The sequence below is a fragment of the Pagrus pagrus genome (assembly GCF_965226575.1).
Source record: "Pagrus pagrus genome assembly, chromosome: 7".
Lineage (NCBI taxonomy): Eukaryota > Metazoa > Chordata > Actinopteri > Spariformes > Sparidae > Pagrus > Pagrus pagrus.
The window spans coordinates 22,156,881-22,171,397 of NC_140191.1; the positions used below are offsets into that span (position 1 = coordinate 22,156,881).

The following is a 14,517-nucleotide window of genomic DNA, read 5'->3' on the forward strand; positions in this document are numbered from 1 at the left end:
TGAAATTCTTATATACAGTTAAAAAGTTAATATAATAGTGTATTGTAATAGTATTTTTGTAATACATGTGTATAATTAGAAAATGACATGAACATTTCTACTTCACTAAAATGTATCTGGGACCTAAAACATCACATCTATATAGAAAATCCAGCACATATCTTCTGTCTTATACTGAATTCAGTTTCCCTCCCAGTAAAGAGCTGCAAATGAATTAGCTAATATTCACAAAGAAGACGTATAGCAACAAATGAAGCTCAGCAAATCATCATAACAGTATGTTAAAACTGAAAGGCATTTAAATGTCATTAAGACTCTGGAAGCACTAAACTGTAATTGCAGCACTGCAGCACACCAAAAAGTGTTCTGTTCGTGTCCTGATTCAGTTTTATAAAGACACCTCTTAACCCTGAAATTGAATAAGCCGCCTACTTTTATGCATTGCCTCTCACTTGTAACTTTAATACGTCCACCAAGGCAAGTTTGAGTCATTGACTGCATCTTAAAGAGAGGCTTTTAGCTGGCACTCTTGTCTTACTTCGCTGGCAATGATTTCAAACTGCAGGGAAAGTCAAATCCTCATTACTGCGTGCTGCTTAGAAATAAAGAAGTTCTTAGAAGATGTGGAAAATGCTACGAACTAACAAAGGCACTGTAATCATGCCCGTACTGATTCACACATTATGAATGCCAAAATAAACTACACAATTACCTCGCCTCCTTCAAGAAAAATGTTTCTTCATCTCAGTAAACTGAAAAATGAGAAGAGGTGTTCTCAGCGGAGGAAAGAGTTCAGAGCCCAAGGTTGAGACAAGAGTTATTTGGAACGCCTGGGGCCTGGATGGGTACTCGGAAAGGTAAGTAGACAGAGAAACACAGAGCCTTGTGATTATACTGCATTTAGGTGTGCTTTGTCATTATAATGTTTTAACTTGATTTCTATCTGAATAACAGGCCACACAGCCGGGCCTCTGTTATCATCATCGCCTTTGCTATCCATCTTTCTCAATCACTCCCCTTCTCTCTCTCTCTCTCTTCTGCCCACTCTGCTCCATGCATTCATATACATTTGGTAAACTGCCCCGGTGTGTAGGTGTGCGAGCGTGTGATGTGTGTCTGCATCATGATGTCTCACCACAAAACTCAGTGTAGTTTCCTCATGACAAACAAGCTTGGCTCAGAGAGAAACACAAAAAAAACTGCAGAGATTTACATAAACGGATGTTTTTCAATGAAGACACGAAAATCAGAGAAGATACAGTGTGGTGAAAGAAACATGGATCACTTTAGCTGAGGGAGGTTATTGAATAGGGTGGCACGAAAGCTGTGAAATAAAACACGATGGTACTGCCTGTTTCTTCGCGTTATCAACCTCAGCTCATTCATCCTGTTTGAGCTGAAAAACTGCTTTTAAAATTAGGGCCATTTACAATAGTTTCATAAACTGTGGAGCCACGATATATAAATACACCTGCTGATGTTTCCACTGCATCATAGGAACTGCAGAGATATGCCAAATTAGTCATCGGTGTGATCGACACTGGGGATGACTTTTTGAAATGACTAATTGTTAATTTTTAAAATCAGTGTTAGTTAAAATATGATTTAAAAATAGCTTGTACCAAGACATGTTAACTAACCAATGAGATTAAAGGCATGCTAATGCATTATTATGATAACCTAATCTGACCTCATACAATCCCCTCGTTACATTTTGTTGGGACCTCGCCACACGTTTCTGATTATAGAGAAGCCTGCATGTAAAACCAAAAGCCTAACATGCAGCCTTCGCGCACCAACAAAGCCTGCAAGCAGAGAAAAGTGTGCCCACACTCCAGCGGTCCAGGAAATCTCACCTGGTTGTAAGTATATACAAATTCACACCTGAACGCACCTCAGTTCTGGCGAAAACAGCAATGTTGTAACAAGACTTTAAGTGCTGCTCAGCACCACTCCTCACCGCTTTCCCCACCGCAACGCGTTGCTGAAGGAAGCTCCAGTTTTTCTTCTAATTACTAACACTAATAAATAATTACTGTTCCTAATTCCTATTAGTAATTATTAATAAACAGAGTGATGCTCTTGTTAAAAAACATATAAATGTTTGAGACACAATTTTTCCCAAAACAGGAGAAAACAACACAAAGTTGGGGTGGATGTAATGAATGGATGCAAAAGAGAAATGCAGAGCTGGGAAAGGAGACTGAAACCCTTCAGAACACCTGTTCTCAAAGTGGTAAAAATCTGAGTGCCAGGACTGAACTGAAACTTGTTTTTGTTTTGTGTTTTATCCTCGAGGTATCTGATAGTATTATCGCCAAATCAAGGATTTTTGCCACCAGGAACTAAGGTCAGAAGAAGTAAATTTAGACCCCTGATCCTCTGGTTGAAACTCAGGTTAGGCTTCTGAGTTTCTGAAATAGTTCTGGGAGAACAGCAACAGCTCATGTAGTGGCTAGTAGTATTGATTTGTGAGACTTTGGCAAAACCTCTGGTGATAAATAGTCTATGAGGCTGTTCAGACCTGGACAGCTCTTAGTACAGGTGTGAACACACACTGAGGACGAATTTGAGATTCAACGTTGATGAAAGCACCGTGTTTCAACTAACCACTGAACTAGCAATATACCCAAACTCGAGTGATATTAAGAGTTGATCAGCGAAAAGAAACTTAACAAACCTTATGAAGCGGCTATGGTAAATTCTATAAACTTTGTGAAACACTGCCTACAACACATCCTTAACTATTTGGGCGTTCTTGTTTCGACAAACTTTATAGATAAAGATGTTTCTTTCTTTGAGCCAAAAATGTTGTATCGGCTTGCTCCAGGGATGTAGGTCTATATTTGCATATAGAGCAGGGAAGTGAGATCTGATCCCACGAGAGGTCACGCATGTCGAGATGCATGTTAATGCCAGGCATGAACTGAAGTTGTCGACTTGTGATCGAATCTCTCAGAACGCGTGTTGACTCCAAATGTGAACAGCCTCTATGTGATGCAAATGTAAAAAGCTTTCATGTGCGGGGTTTAGCCTGAATCAATATGTAGTAACAATGGACAATAGAGAGATGAAAAAAGGATTATTATTCATATAAAATCCCTTCAAATTTTAAATTTAGAACAGGAATAGATTCAGAATATGCTCAAAGAAACGTTTGAGAATGACACGGGCAGGATTTAACTGTCAAGTTTATAGCTACAGAAAAAAAAATATTTATGCCCTCACAAGTCAGAAGTTCATTGACGTGTGTCTTTGCATGTTAAATGATTGCTACTTCATAAGTATGAGAGAATGTGTGGTGCGAGAGAACACACACACACACACACACACACACACACACACACACACACACACACACACACACACACACACACACACACACACATACATTGGAGACTTAAAGGCAGCATCTGTGTTCCGCTGCCGTTTTGTTTTATTGCTGTGACAGACAGAGAAAGACACATTGTCGACGCTGACAACTTGTCAAGTTTATAGTCAGGACACTTTTCTTCTATCTCTTCTCTAAAGCACCAGACAAAGAGAGAAGAAACTCCTGCTGATCTAAGACAATTGTTTGTCCTCAGTGTGTGCTTGAAAAGGATACCTCTGTGTTTTGGATTGATTCTCCAGGCTTATCACGTCGACAGCAAAAGGTTTGTGTTTTTGGACTGAAGTGAGATGAAATAAAAACGGGATTTTATTGTTAGAATTAGTGAAGCACAAATGCTAAGAAGCTGATACTAAGCGAGCAAAATAAAAGCATGTGACACAAGAATGACGGGCTGAATTTAAAGTCTAAGTGGAGTTTTCTTTCAATGTAAAGTATATGTAAAGCATGCAACAGGATAACAGGGGGAAATGTTTGTGCTTGTTAAAAGTGACATACAACAACAACAGGGAGGGACACTGGCCTTATTCCATTTTGCATAATCCCCTGTAGTAGAATGCATCCACATACGCAGACATTAAAATTCACACGCACAAACAACACTGTTGCTGTAAGCTGTTTTTATATCAGAGCTGGTGAAATGGCTCCACACATTAAACACCGGCCCAGCGCTATGGGCCAGTGTTTAGATGCACAAACACACCCACACACACATACATACTGTACATCAATATTGTTAGAATATTTTGGTGGCCTTATTGCATTTGTTTGCTGCAGGAGGCCAATGTTTGGTTGAGCAGGGAACAGGACAGGCTCAAACATGGAGACAGTTGTGTTTCTTTTTTTCAGGGGGTTCACATTTCTGTACACATAACACATCCTTGGATACCTTGAGTTTATTCCTACTCCTATTATTATTATTTAAATCTGATATGTCAGATTACGCTGTCATGGCATGCCAAAATAAGACATAAAATACAGAGAAGATTAAGCGTTTGAGCTGTAGCTTCAGACAGAAAACTAATTTAAATGAAAGAAAAACATAACACAAATGTTAATGTCGTAATGTGTATGTCTGTTCCTGTCTGAGTGAAGGAGAACAGAGCCGACTATTAGTCTTGTTGGAAAAGCACCATTTGGTGTGGCTTTTGTTAATTTTCACCTTCAGAGGAAGGGGATATCTTTCATTCCTGGCATAATAAGTCAATATTGTGAAATTAGTCCTACATGCCAGAATTTCAATGGGGCACAAATGGTAAAAAAGGATAGCCAAGGGCCATTCATTAATTAGTATTGGCTACATTAAAAGGATACACCGCAAAAATCAGCCAACCTATAAAGGCGTTTTGTCTATTGAGTGATTCCATTAAAACAATTAGTCTTTTCAACAGAGCCAGAATTTGTCTCAAAGCGTGTCTGTATTTTACCTCGACAGAGCAAATGTAGGGTGAGGCATACAACCAAAGAAATATAAACATTCTTTTAATTCACATCATTTTCCAGCCACAACCTAAAAACAAGCAAGTACAATGTCACTATTGTATTGGCCTTAGGTGATGCCTGTGGTGGCATTTCTCTGAGGAAGCAATGAAACACATTTCACTTTATATTCATTAACAAGCACAGTGACGAGTCATAAATACTGATGATTATAATGGCAATAATAAATGTTATTTATTCCTAAGAGGTGAATTTAGTCGCCACACAATCAACAACAACAACAACAACCACAAAGCGCCCGGGGACAAAATTACCTGTGGAAAGAGCTGCTCGAACTGGTGCATCAAATTAATTATTCATCCTGCTTTCACCGTTGCATTACTACAATCTGTTGCATTTCACAAGAGAGCTTTCAAAGGAAGAAGGACATTTTTAATTGTCAGTTTGACCCCTGCCGCTCTCACTCTTGCGGCTCTGTAACACAAAGTGATGAATTCCTGATGAATTTGGGCACAGCTGTGCCTGCCCCCTAAAATGGGTCACTTTCGGGGATGTCAAGTTAATTAACATAGTCTGAACCAAATATTTGGATATCTATAGAGTTCAGATATGTAAATGTATTTTTAGTAAACAGGACTTGGAGTTGAAGAATTGAAGTTTAATCCAAATCGAATGAGCGAAAATGATTGTCACACATAAATCGATCTTTGGAGCCTCGAGCACAATATCCCCCCGTACTTTGTGTCCAGGCTGTAGGGAGAGGGGGCTCATTCTTTGTGAAAATCCAAACATCATCGCTTAGTTTGCCGAACAAACTGCTGCACTGTGCAGACATCTGCTCAGATCTCATAGAAAATTAATGGAGGCAGTATTGGCTGCTAAGAGGATCACATTTGGTGGAGCTACACCGTAACAGAACAGTCAGTGTCAGTGTGGATACACACAGTGAGCAGGCAAACCACGGGGGGAGAAAAAGCTGCCAACCAGAGACATGAAGGCACATTTGACAACAGGTGTTATTCTAATCTTTTTATCACACAGTTGGGCAGAAATAAAGAAATCTTTGCTGACGTAGTGAGCAACAGATTTGTGACCTCACGACCTAACATACAAGTATGCCGTTTATTGTTTCATGCATTTATGTGTTAAAAAAATAAATAAAATCTATTCTAAGTGTAAAAAATCTGTAACACTTGAGGCTAATCTCTTGAAAGGTGCTCCTGAGCTTCATCCCTATGTAGAAAGTGTGGACTAAAATGCTGAAAAACAGAACACCCACCCAAACACACACATCAAGCGACTATCTGGTGTGTGTGATCATGTGTGCGAAACATGTGTGTTTCCCTGTAGTCAATGTTATTAAACAACATAAATCGTTTGCCAAGAGCTGCAAACTTGACAAGGGCAACTCACTGAAGTGAACAGACAAAACATTTCACTGGACAAAAGCTACACGTGTGTTTGCCCACAAATTTGGAACAGATTTATTTGTACTCATTAGCCGAGGCTCGCAGTAGTTGATTTACCAGTTTAATTAATCTATCAAAGTGTCACTGCTTTGTGGATCACATGGTGAATAGCTTCAATTCTGTTAATGTGTTTTCTTGGCTTCATTTGGGGCAAAACATTGTGACATCCTGCAGCTGCAGAGACAGGCAACGCAAATAGGAACAAAAAAAGACACGAAGGCTGCGGAAAAAAAATGGCAGAGAGATCGCTTGTTTGCTGGTTTGAAGTGCTTTTTTTGTGAGGCATTTTAGGGTTTTGTGTTTAACTGACAGCAGGTGTACATACAGTAGGAACAGACAGAGGTGGACGGCTTGTACTGTAAGGAGTGGATCACATATCGTTACCTCTCATTGGAGCTGTGGGATATTAAAAGACTAAAGGAGGGAAACATAGAAACTCTAGCAGAGAAAACATACACATCCATGTCCGTTCTGGTAGGGAGGACACATACAGTTACGGGTTACTGAAGCTGCCCCTGGTGAAATGCAGAAGAAGATACTGTAAACACTGTGAAAACACTGTTTTGTTTTTTTTTACTGTCACCACTTGACTCTGACACACAAGACAATGAGTACTGGAGTCAAAGACATGCATTGTACAGAGCAGCTTGTTAAGTTTGCTGTTTTATTTTCCAAAATGCAAACTGCTGCCTATGTGCATTATAAGAGTATCTGACCATAGTTAAAAGTGGTCTTATTGTTTTTATATGTGTAAACATAAACACGATCTCATCTCATCTCATTATTAAAGCTAAAAGCTTTGTTTTAATTACAGAAAATTATTGTATTTTAACTAGATTTTACTTCATTTTACAGAATTTTCTGCCAGAATATTACCCCCTTTTTAACCGTTTTTTTTTTTTTTTTAACAGTGGATACTAATGATCTCAGCTTTGGTGCCTCTAAGCAAAGCATCAGTGCGTAGCTAGGTAAAAGCCCTTATTTTATAACAGCAAAATGGTTTCAATTTTCACTGTGGGAAGAGGGGGAAGATCATATGAGTGGGATCCAATCCCTCAAATGGGAAAATTCTCATTTAAAATAAAATCCAATCCATTAGCAAGCAACATGGGAAATCAGTCAGTTGGAAAATGGGATCCAATCCCCAATTGTGACACAATGAGGAATCCCTCAGCTGGGCTGAATGGGATGACATCCTTTTTTGTTTTTTGTTTTTTTCTTTAAGACAGACGGCATCAAAGAGCACAACGCCCGGGGACAGAACAATATGCACTCTAGAGGGTTCCTTGTTCAAGCACCACACATGAGAGGAAGCCAACTATTTGCCAACAAAATAAAAAAATATATGTTAGAGAGTGTTTATTCATATTGCTATTAGCACTTTAATATCATTATAATGTATAAGATTCGCCTTCTGCAATAAACAAAACAGTGCGGGCCGTAAGATGACACACAAAACGGAGATGATTGAGTTTTCAGCTCATACGACTGCCCAAATGAGACGATCAACCACTCATCGGACCCTTCCCTGACAGCACCCTCGGGAGGGAGGAAGTTTACTACATTTTCTCATCATACAGCAGCACAAAAGGCAGCGACTGTGAGACTAGTAGGGATAAAATGTATCGATGCGCTGACATATTCATTTAAAAGTGTAATGCCCAAAATGATGTAAAGATAGCACCAAATGTCTTTGAAACTTTCAGAACTCGACATCATTGATCTGATTTGGTTAGAGCTTCAAAAGCAACACATTTAACACCCATAGAAATGTCTGAGTGCTGAATAAGTGGCTCCGAATATCACACGCAAGCTGACACCAAGTCTGACGGTGCAGTACTGCCACATAATTACACAATATTTTTCTCAGAAGCGCCTCGTTCAATTTTTCCCCCCATTATCAGCAACATCAAATAAAATTAATTTCCCATTTATGAAAGTATTGAACCACTACTGCAGTGAATGGGGACTCAATGCCTCATGATCATGGCAGACTTTAAAGGCTGTACGCATATTTAAAAGCCCCCTGATTATTATTGAAACTATGACTGATAATGGGTCTTCTCTTCTCTGAGATCTGGATTCTTTTCATTCCTGTCCTCTGTTTGTAATACCACTACATCAGCACTACATCAGATAGTGCGAGAGAGACAAAGAGAGAAAGTTATTAGGAATAAAAAGTGAATGGAGTGAGAGAGGGTACATGTAGGGAGAGGAGGAGATGTAATATTAACATAAAAAGAGAAAAAAGACATGAAGGAGAAATGAAAAGGGTGAGAATGAGTCATTGAGTCTTTTCCTGAACCCTGCGTCTAATTATTAATCAATTCTAGAGTTGGGATCAATCTGATCAAATACGAAATAATTCACTTACTGTATAGGGTATCAGAATGAAATCCACAAACCAATCCAGATTCCATAGTCCGATATTATGATTGTAAATTTCCCTTAATAATCAATACTGTGTAGTTAATCTATAACAGGGCTGCCCAGAGTGAGACCTATAGGCCAAAGTCTGTCCACCATAGGGTTTGATTTGGCTCCGCCAGATGTTTCAAGCAAATAAAAGAAAATAATGAAAAGAAAATACTGTCACCTGTTTTATTTCTGTGAGGTAAAATGTGTTTTAAAAAGGTCTATGTAGGATCCGTAATTATTAATCTTTTTCATAATCCAAGCACGGAGGGCAGAGTGACAATTTGTGCAGGAAGTCAGTCAATAAAGGGAACTTGGGATTCTCGTGCGACGGAAGCCCTGAGACAGTTTCTGTGGCACATCAGTTATTGTAAAAAAATAATAATAAAAGACTGAACGCAGGTCCTGATTTTATCATTCATGATGTTAAAGGTTAAGCAGTATTTTTTGTTGTTGGGCTGCATGAGTATCCAATCGAGCCTTATCGTTACCAAATCTCAAATAAGCATGAATCAACAAGACCTCTTGAGAACCTCGCAACCTTTACGCAAAGGTCTAGTTTGTGTCTGTGTGCTGGCAGTTGGGCAGTAAACTAAAGAGCCATTTAGACAGACATTTAAATAGCAACTTATTTATCTTTTTTAAGGTTTATTTTTATACGGAAAAAAAGAAAAGAAAGGAAATGAAACAAAAAACTAATACAAGGGAGGATTATTCCTTAAGATGGAATCTGCATGTATTATTCTAGTAATCTTACACAGATTTAACTCCCAGATGTGGTTTTGAGAAAGATTTAGATAATTATCACAATAAATTCAACAATTCTTGACCAGAGATGTAGGATATTAATCCTGCCTTAGAGGAGATTTTCACTCCATAAATAGAGGAATAGAGGAGAAGTCCAGTGATAGCTTTATCCCACCATGGTACATGAACTCAAAGGAAATACAGAATCATCACTTGTGTTTCATTTGTATCTTCGTACCGCCTTTACATTCACCTGTTTTCAGTCCATATCAAGTGCTGACTGTTGAGTCTGTCATCAAGAGCTCAAAATACTTATTCTATCAAGTTCTGACAGAAAGCGACATGGTCACGATGAAGGTGTAGAAGATATGTGCTCTTTATGGCTGGATGGGGGAAGCCTCCCCCGGGTGCTGACTTTCTCCTTCACAGTATGGGGACAGGACATTATCGAGCGCGGAGCACAGACGAGACAGAATTACGCCATATAGTATAAATACGCAGGCTGTGATTACTCCATTTACACCTCAGACTGAAATGTCGAATTTGTGGGACAGCTCCACTCGCTTAAAATGATGAGACATTAGGAAGAGTAAAGATGCTTCCAACACATTAGATTTATGGCGAAGAAAAGCTGCGGAGCCTGAGAAACAATACCAACCTATCTTTGACATCCTGCATTCATACAAAGTAACCTCACAATGAAAATGATATAGATCTTTGTGAAGTCGGACTAAAATCCAGCACAGATAACATGTAAAAAGCAAAGAAATTCTAGTCTATGTCCAATCTAGATACTCTATCTCTATGACAGGAACCTCCAATGGAAGTCAGAAAGCTCTGGATCAATGGACTTCCTGTTAACAAGGGCTGATGGAAGCTCGGGTCATGTGATCAATGTCGGCATTAATGTCGAGCTTGAGAGTAAAATATTGCTGATGCCTGTCAATACATCAGCCTAGATGGGCAGACTGTGGTCTTAATCAGAGGTACACAGGAAAAGGCGCACACACACACACACACACACACACACACACACACACACACACATCACTCCAGTATATGCGCATCACATCTGTACCCGCATAGCAGGTTGAACCTCTGATAACAGTGAACAAATGTAAATAAGGTGGTAGACTATAACAACAATCCAGAGCACAAAGGCCTGTCATAATGTAGCTGCAACAGCCTCGCAAATGTCAGTGACACAGAAAACCAGTGACATAAATCAACAGAGCCCGCTGTGTGAGACGCACACTTTCTCTCTGTGTATTAGAAGGGTGAAAACAGAGTATGTGTGTGTTTTGTGGATCAGCACACAGAGGGTCGGCGCAGCCAGACTCTACCAGTTTCACCAGTTCGTGGGTTCAGAGCAATTGAACTGGTCAACATATGCAAAGCTGTTCACTCCCACACACACGAAGCCTACAGAGGATATAATGAGCACCCCTGGCAGAGACAAGCAATGCATCTCTTTCAATATAGAGGTCAGCACCTTGGCAAGTACAGTATAGAGAGTATCATTGTGTCTATCTGTGTGTCTGTAACTTTAAGTTCAAACCTGCATTGATTTATTTTTCGGTCACTTGGGGGTAGCACAAGATGTAAATACAATGTGTTTTCACCTTGTAGAAGTTGTGGTGGACTTTTGAGCAAACATTTACTTATTTAAATATCCACAAAGAACTTTCATTTGGAGCTTGCTTGTGTCCTTTTGATTAAAGGTGCAATAAACCATCAGTCCAAAGGGTCGGTGTTTGATGACCTGATAATGAGACTCAACTTTTTTCTCACAGAATTGCTTGTTGTCCAATATTCAGTCGTCTTTTAGCTGTATTTTGGTTTCTACTGAGGAAAATATCTGTCTCTTTAGCTTCTAAATGCTCCACAATGTTCACCAGCTAGTTGCCAACATTGTCGATTTGCTGCTTGGTGCTGGGAAAGAAGCGTACAGTTGCTTTTTATAGCTTTTCACTGAAAACAGCTGCCTGCTGCAGCTGGAAACAAGAACCTTGGAGCGGAATCAAAACAGCAAAGTTAGAGGTGCCAAGTCTGAAACAATGAACTGAAAGATGGTAAAAATCTCCATAGATGTCTGACACTTTTCTGTGGGTTCAACAGTATAAGTGATAACAAGCCCTTATACATTACACAGTTATTTGATCCACTGTAAATATTAAAGTATTGTTTAAACAGCTTAAGAGGGAACACCAGTCTCAAAAATGAACTGTGCTCTATCAGAGAAAATTTTATTAATTTCTCAATTATTAATCTGATAACCTGTTGGGGAATTTCTGTTAATAGATTTTGATCAAATAAACTTAATCAAATTTTTCAAATAAACCCTAACCCTAAGCCGAACAATTATCTGTAACACTGAGTTCTTCAATTATATATAACAATGTGCACCACAAAAGTTTTCTTCTCAGCTCTGTCGCCGTTCAAACTTGAGACTCATGAGTGTTTACTGTGCTGAGAGTCTGATTATAAAGATTCTGTGTTTCTCCCACACACACATACACTCACACAGGCTGCAGAAAGCAGCAGCAACTGATGGAATGATGCATCATTCGCTTGCTACAAAATTACACAGCTATACCTCACAGTACAGAAGTACAGCATTGTGTGTGTGCGTGCGTCTATGTGTGTGTGTCTCCGGGTGACAAACTGAGCCGCCCACCATGCTGTACCTCACAAATCATGCTGCCAGGGCACGGGGCACAGCTCTCTGTCTGTCCTTGATTTCCATTTTCTTCAGCGTGGTGCAGCTCCTCTCTCTCTATCTATATCTGATCATTCAGTATCTCCATCTCTTCTCTCTCATTCTGTGTCACTTTCAGTTTGGTTGTCCTCACCTCAGCTTCCTCTTCTCTCTCACCTTGTCCTTGCGCTGTTATCTCACTCATGTTTGGTCACTTGGCTCTCTCTTTCTGTACATATCATTCTCTATCACGCTCACACATGCCTCATCATTTCATCAAAGCCAGTAACGATCCCGTCCTCACTTTATTTCCTCCTTCTCCCCTTTCTCTGCGTTGAAAGGCAACAAATCTTCGCCGTTTATTTGGGGGACAATCACAGACAGATTGTTTGCTTTAGGGGGTGTTTGTCTGTGCACGTACATGTGCATCGTGCATGTCTCAATTTGTGTCCCGTACAGTCCAGGAATTAATCACTCAGATCCTCCTACTAAATCAGCTCAAGGTGGTCTAAGGAGCACAGGACAGAGAGAGGAGGAGAGCGGCAGAGATGACGCTGATATATTATCAGTTGCACTGACACGGCTTCGTACACAGACAGATGTTGTAGCACCAAAAGGCGTAGATGTCCTTTGCGTGACTGCAACTGATAAAACTGATAAATTGTGATCCAGTAATGAAAATAAACTGATAGTTGGATGTTAAAAATAACAATAATAAATAAAGGCTGCTTTTGAGTTTCTTACATGAAAAGTCCGTATGTGTGCTGATTTGATGTCACACATTTGTCTGGTTTCTCTACAAATCTAAAAGAAGAAATATTGATGCTCATGCTTCTAGAGGCAGACGATCACCTAATTTCCTGAGGCAAGAACAAGACATGCATTGATGTTGAATTCTGGATATTAAACCTAAATCGTTTATCATAATCACTGTCAAGTAGCAACGTTATTAGGTATTTAAAGCCAGGTCAGATTTTAGATCCTGATTTAATATTTCCTTATTTAATATTTCCTGATTTAAACCATCATATCATGAAACATTGTTAAGCTAAGTCTCTATTTTATTTGGCAAAAGGTCTTGTGTTGGGACAACATAAAACACAGATGAACTGAGAAGTTATCAACATGCCCTTGTAGAAAATGTGTTCATACTCCTCTAACTACGGTACTGACATTAGTATTATTGTGGTACCAAAACCCAGGTACTTTATTGGCACCACCATTAAAAAGTTCCAAATACCCAGCCCCCTCATTTAAGCTGTCCTCTTAGTAATAGTATATATATAGTATATGTATATATAACAAGACCATGCTATGCACAGGCAATACATGACAAGACAGCTGTGTTCATTATTGTGCCTACAGACTACTTAGATTTGAGCAATCTTACACTGCAAGTTGATTCCAAGCCACACTATTTGACATGGATCCAAAAAATAGTATTTTATTTTTTTCTTTTTGTGTCCAAGGCACGCCAAAGGGACAGCCAAAATCTCAAGGGTACAGCCTGGCAAGGCATGTATTCATATCCATGCAAAGTAGCCTCTATAACACGTCTTGTCTAATCACTCTGTACGTGTTTATTTTTGGTTCTCTGGAAGGTTTTTAAAGGATTTTTGAGGGGATAGAATTTGCCCCTGTGCTCGGTAAAAAATACTGATAACAGTAAATTAAAAACTCATTAATTTCTCATTGTATAGTTGTCTATGCACTAGTAATCTATGGTTGTATCAAACCTTGACTTACCTCAAGGCACACCAATGTGCCGCGGTACGCAACACGATAATGCCTACTGAATCATAGACTGCGACACAAGTCAAGAATAGAGCATCATGAACATGTGTGCGTCATTCATCTCTGCCACTATAGCGGCAAACACTGAAGCTAAGCAAGAATTGAAATGTAGTGTCGTGCTGATCAGTGTGTCATTTTACGCTGCACTCACAGTGTCAGTAAATTTTGTTCCATGCTATCTTTGGTCGCAATACCATAACAGCTATCATTGAACTTCTCTAACAGTGCGACATAGGACCGCCGTTTGAAGCCATGGCCAAAGATATTGCCCTGTTTCTTTCACATTGGTCATCTTGAGTCTGGGACAGCCCCAAATTGCAGATTGCATACTGGCCTTGAGACACAAAAGCTGACATACAAACCACTGAACTTTTTGGAAGCACTTTCAAAAGTTGTCTGCAAACAGAGTTCAAGTCAATATAATCTGAGTGCGGGCGTGTATAGGAAGGTTGAGAATAAGATCCATCCATCTAGTTTCTTCGTGAGCCCCCGGCCCATAGAGAAACTCCTTGTTCTCGCTACAGAAAAGCACAAGCTTAGCCACTGTAAAGCAACTGTCTTGG

The 14,517-nt window shown here is 39.5% G+C and overlaps 1 protein-coding gene across 1 annotated transcript in view; it reads right to left on the reverse strand.

Moving 5' to 3' along the window:
• Positions 1–14,517, reverse strand: part of LOC311260371 (RNA-binding motif, single-stranded-interacting protein 3-like) — a 133,690-nt gene that overhangs the window by 26,076 nt on the left and 93,097 nt on the right. The window lies entirely within an intron of this gene.